Below are 6,108 nucleotides of genomic sequence, written 5' to 3'. Positions count from 1 at the left end.
GTAATGTAAGTGGTAGCCGAGGAGCTATGAAAGATATTGCAGGTAGGTCTAAAGCACGAGCACCTGCTAGGACATATGCCATCCATGCCAGAGAAGATGCCTCAGCACCTGATATTATTACTGGTACATTTTCTTTACTTGATACTGATATTACTGCATTGATTGATCCTGGATCTACGCATTCATATATATGTGTTAAACTTGCAATTGTTAAAAATTTATCTGTTGAACCTATTGAATTTGTGGTTAAAGTCTCGAACCCACTGGGCCAGTCTGTGTTGGTGGATAAAATTTGTAAAAATTGTCCACTGATGGTAAGAGGTTATTCTTTCCCGGCTGATTTGATGTTACTGCCATTTGATGAATTTAACGTGATATTGGGCATGGATTGGTTAACCCAGCATGATGCGGTAGTAAATTGTAGACAAAAATATATTGTGCTAAAATGTCAGAATGGTGAGTTGCTCCGGGTTAAATCTGATCAGACAGAAGGGTTATCTGATGTGATTTCAGTAATGGCAGCACAGAGTTATGTCAAAAAAGGGTATGATGCTTACTTGGCTTATGTACTCGACACCAAGGTATCTGAGTCAAGCATACAGGCAGTTCCAATAGTATGTGAATTTTCTGATGTGTTTCCAGAGGAATTACCAGGGTTGCCACCAGAAAGAGAAGTGGAATTTTCCATATATTTGATTCCGAGAACTACTCCGATTTCCATAGCTCCGTACTGGATGGCTCCTACTGAATTAAAGGAGTTAAAGACACAGTTGCAAGAGCTTGTTGACAGGGGTTTTGTCCGACTGAGTCATTCACATTGGGGTGCTCCGATTTTGTTTGTGAAAAAGAAGAACGGGTCTTTAAGACTGTGTATCAACTACCGGCAGCTTAATAAAGTAACCATAAAGAATAAGTACCCGTTACCGGATTGATAATTTATTTGATCACCGAAAGGTGCTCTATGTGTTTTCAAAGATTGATCTTCGATCGAGTTATTATCGATTCACGGTAAAGGAGTCAAATGTGCCAAAACGACCTTTCGAACTGTGTACGGACATTATGAGTTTCTGGATATGCCGTTTGGGCTAACTAATGCACCTGCAGTATTCATGGATTTGATGAACCAAAAATTCAGACCGTACTTAGACAGATTTGTAGTAGTATTCATTAATGATATTTTGGTTTATTCTCGGGATGAAGAAGAACATGCAGAACATTTGAGAATTGTGTTGCAAATTCTGCGAGAGAAGCAGTTCAGTAAATGTGAATTTTGGCTCTGAGAAGTGGGTTTTCTTGGATACATTGTATCTGCCGAAGGCATCAGGGTAGATCCAAGTAAAATCTCAGCTATTGTCAATTGGAATCCACTAAAGAATGTATCTGAAGTTAGAAGTTTCTTGGGTTTAGCTGGTTATTATCGGAGATTTGTACAGGGATTCTCTATGATAGCTTCTTCGATGACTCGATTATTGCAGAAAGATGTAAAGTTCGAGTGGACTGGTGAATGTCAGCAAAGTTTCAACCGATTGAAAGATCTACTAACGAAAGCACCTGTATTAGTCCAGCCTGAACCGGGTAAGGAATTTGTTATTTATAGTGATGCCTCATTAAATGATTTAGGTTGTGTCTTAATGCAAGAAGGTAAAGTAATAGCCTATGTTTCAAGACAACTTAAACCACATGAAAGAAATTATCCAGTACATGATCTTGAATTAGCTGCTATTGTGTTTGCGCTGAAGATATGGCGGCATTACTTGTACGGTGAGAAATGTCATATTTATACTGATCATAAAAGCTTGAAATATTTGATGACACAGAAAGATTTGAATTTGAGACAGCGCAGGTGGTTTGAACTGATAAAGGACTATGATTTGATTTTTGATTACCATCCGGGTAAGGCTAATGTTGTAGCTGATGCTTTGAGCCGAAAATCTGCTTTTTTACTTGAGCTATGAATACCCGGTTATCATTGACTGATGATGGTTCAATCCTAGCAGAATTAAGAGCTAAACTGACATTTTTACAGCAAATAGGTGAAGTTCAGAAGAACGATGAGAAGTTACAAGTTAAACGGGCACAGTGTGAGTCAGGTAATGATTCTGAATTTAAGATTGGTTTTGATGGTTGTTTATTATTCAGAGGTAGGGTATGTGTACCTCAGAATTCAGAGCTCATACAAAAGATTCTACGCGAGGCTCACAGTGGTACTATGTCTGTACATTCGGGGAGTAATAAAATGTATAATGATCTGAAAAAGATGTACTGGTGGTCGGGAATGAAACGTGATATCTCTGAGTTTGTATCAAGGTGTTTAATATGTCAGCAAGTTAAAGTTGAACATCAGGTACCTTCGGAGTTACTTCAGCCAATTACTATACCAGAATGGAAATGGGAAAGAATCACTATGGATTTTGTATCGGGGTTACCTTTGTCTCCGAGGAAAAAAGATGCTATTTGGTTGATTGTTGATTGATTGACAAAGTCAACGCACTTTATTCCGGTACATATGGATTATTCCTTAGATAAATTAGCTGAACTATACATATCTGAGATTGTCAGGCTACATGGAGTGCTTGTCTCTATTATATCAGATAGAGATTCCCGATTTACGTCTCGTTTTTAGAACAAATTGCAAGAAGCCTTATGTACTCAGTTATATTTCAGCACTGCATTTCATCCTCAGACAGATGGTCAATCTGAGCATGTAATTCAAGTATTGGAAGATATGCTACGATGTTGTATACTAGAGTTTGAAGGTAATTGGGAGAGGTATCTACCTTTGAGTGAATTTGCTTACAATAATAGTTATCAGTCCAGTATTAAAATGACTCCGTATAAAGCTTTGTATGGTAGAAAATGTAGAACACCGTTATATTGGACAGAACTCAGTGAAAGGAAGATACATGGAGTTGATTTTATCCGGGAAACAGAAGAAAAAGTAAAGGTTATTCGGGATAGTCTAAAAGCAGCTTCCGATCGTCAAAAATCATATGCCAACCTTAAACGAAAAGAGATTGAATTTCAAGTCAGTGACAAGGTATTCCTAAAAGTGTCTCCTTGGAAGAAAGTTCTTTGATTCGATCGAAAGGGTAAACTGAGTCCAAGATTTATCGGGCCATATGAAATCATAGAAAAAATTGGACCGGTCGCTTATCGATTGGCATTACCATCGGAACTTGATAGAATCCATAATGTTTTTCGTGTATTTATGTTACGACAATATTGATCAAATCCTTCACATGTTATTTCTCCGACAGAAGTAGAGATTCAACCGAATATGACTTACAGTGAAGAACCGGTCAAGATATTGGCACGGGAGAGAAAAGAGCTTAGAAATAAAAAGATAAATTTGGTAAAAGTATTGTGGCAAAAGCACGGGATTGAGGAAGCGGCATGGGAACCGGAGGAGGCAATGAGGAAACAATACCCAAACCTCCTTACTGGTAAGATTTTCGAGGATGAAAATCCTAAAGGGGGGGAGAGTTGTAATAACCTAAATTCAAGGTTATCGGAATAGTGGTTTCGTAACCACAAATTCGATTTAAAGAGAAATTTATTTCAATATTTTTGCATGAAAATTTATATGATAGGAAAATCGTATGAAAATATTAATAGAAAATTTTTTTACTTGATTTAGTGGTTAGTTAGAAAAAGAAATTATTAAAGAAATTGGGTAAAAACAAGGTATCGGGACCTCTATCTCTTAAAACCGAGTCAAAAATAATTTTATAAATATTTATGAAATGTTATTAATGTGGTATTAAAATTTCATTAGGAAATTTTAATGTTTGTGTAGTCAATTAAATGAAAAGGACTAAATTGTAATAGGTGTAAAAGTTGCTAGAATAATTAAATAGCTTAAGAGTCTAATGAGAAAGGATTTAAATGGAAATTAGACCCAACATTTATTTTGGCTGGACGGAAAGGGCATGAAATCAGCAGGAAAATTGATAAATTAAGGGCAAAATTAGAATATTGTAAAATTAACTAAATAAAACTAGGACTAAATAGGAAATATCTAGATTTCTCTTCATTTCTCTTCAATTCCAGCAGCTACAAATGCCATATGAGGGTTCTCTAAGCTGGTATTCCATAATTTTTGCACCAAGTGAGTTAATCCTTTCCTTTTTCTTGTAATTTTTGTGTTTCTAAGACTTTTACAACTAGGTCCTACTATTAAATTCATTAGTTTTTGACTTCATGGATAAAATTGAAAGTCACCATGGTTGAGTTATGTAAGTTTATGATGAAATAGAATGAAATTAAAGCTTTAATTTGTTTATGAGATGATTTTATTAGGTAATTTCAATAGAAATTGATTTTTAGGACCTAATTGTGAAAATGCTTGGAATTAAAGTCTATTGCTGAAATTCTGATTCCTAAAGGTTGTAAACTAGTTTAAGGTGATAGAATAAAATGTTAATTGAGAAAAATCAGCTCAATTGAGATGCTAATTGAGTAGGGACGAAATTATCATTTATTAAAAGCTTAAGGGAAAAATGGTAATAAACAGCTTGCACAAAAACAGCAGTAGACTAAATTTGAAAAATCACCATAAATTTTATAAATCTAATTAGAAGATGAAAAAAATATGGAATTAAATCTTATTGAGTCTAGTTTCTCATAAAAGAAATAGTGTAAGCAATGGATTTGTAAATTTTGAGATATAATGAATTTTGTGAGACAATGTCAGAATGAATTCGGGTTCCCCTTTTCGACTTTGAAAAATCATAAAAATTGAATAAAAATAATTAGGGCTTAAATTTATATGTATAAAATCCTGAATGAGTATATTTTAATAGAAACAAATAAGAACATCATTTTAATCCTGTATGAAGAGATAATTAATTTTTAGTGAAGAAGGGTCGAACTATCGAACAGTAGCAGGGGTGACTTTAAAGAATAAATGTACTTATTGGCTAAACCAAAATTCTTAAAATTTTATGGTAAGAAGATATATAAGTCTAGTTTAGGGAAAATTAACGTATCTTAATTTGGAGTTCCGTAGCTCAAGTTATAAATAATTTAGTGACTATAACTCAAATAGACAGCTTTGAATAAACTATAAATAATAATAGTTGAATTATAGAGAATGTTGCATATGAACATGAAATGTATTAAATTGATAATTAAATTTATTTATTTAGATCCAGAAATACGAAGCTAGATCGAGGAAAGGAAAAAGTTCAGGATTAGTAGATTTTTTTTTGTTTACAAACAAGTATCAAGGTAAGTTCGTGTAACTTGAATTATATTCTTAAATGCTTGAGATTGTATGTTATTGATGTGAATATGATTTGAATGTTTATTGTATGAAAATTAATGAAACATTGATATATTTGATAAAATGGGAAGAAATCCCAGTTGAATGAAAGGAAAATTCGATGGATCTCTGAAAAGGAATTGACGGTAAAAAGGATCTAGCCCAGACGGGTGATCCTATCTTAATATAGCCCTCCCGAAGAATATGTGTAAAATGGATTTAGCACGAACGGGTAATCCGAATTAGGGTCTGAATTTAGCCTGGACTGGTAGTTCAGATCCAAGCTCATCAGAGTAATTGTCGTTGCAGGGGATTTAGCCTGGACTGGTAATCCCGACAATACTCTATGAGTTTATATTGCAGGGTATTTAGCCTAGACTGGTAATCCCGCTGCAAGGTTGAGGTTCGCGAGAGTGTGCTCTCTGAAATGGAAATATGCGTACATGAATATGAATTGACGGACCCGGAATTGTACACTAAAAGTGTACCTCTGAAAATCCATCGAAATTCCGATAAATTCAACGGGATAAATATGGAAAAATAACAAGGAAATGTAAATTATGATATTCATGAGCTCATCAATCATGGTATATATTATTGGTACATGGAAATTATTGCACTAACTTGAATGTTGAGTTTGTGCATATTAGGGTAATAATGCATTGAATGGATATATGAATGTTTATTGTATTGTATTGAAAATATTAGGTAAGTATAATTCTTGTTACATGAGCTTACTAAGCACGAAGTGCTTACCCCGTTTCCTTTTTCCCTATTTTGTAGTGTTAAGAGCTCGGAGGTCGGATTTGGTCGGAGACACATCACACTATCAACCTCAGGATTTT

Source organism: Gossypium arboreum, chromosome 7 (genome assembly GCF_025698485.1).
Source record: "Gossypium arboreum isolate Shixiya-1 chromosome 7, ASM2569848v2, whole genome shotgun sequence".
Classification (NCBI taxonomy): Eukaryota; Viridiplantae; Streptophyta; class Magnoliopsida; order Malvales; family Malvaceae; genus Gossypium; species Gossypium arboreum.
This window is presented reverse-complemented; position numbering follows the sequence as displayed.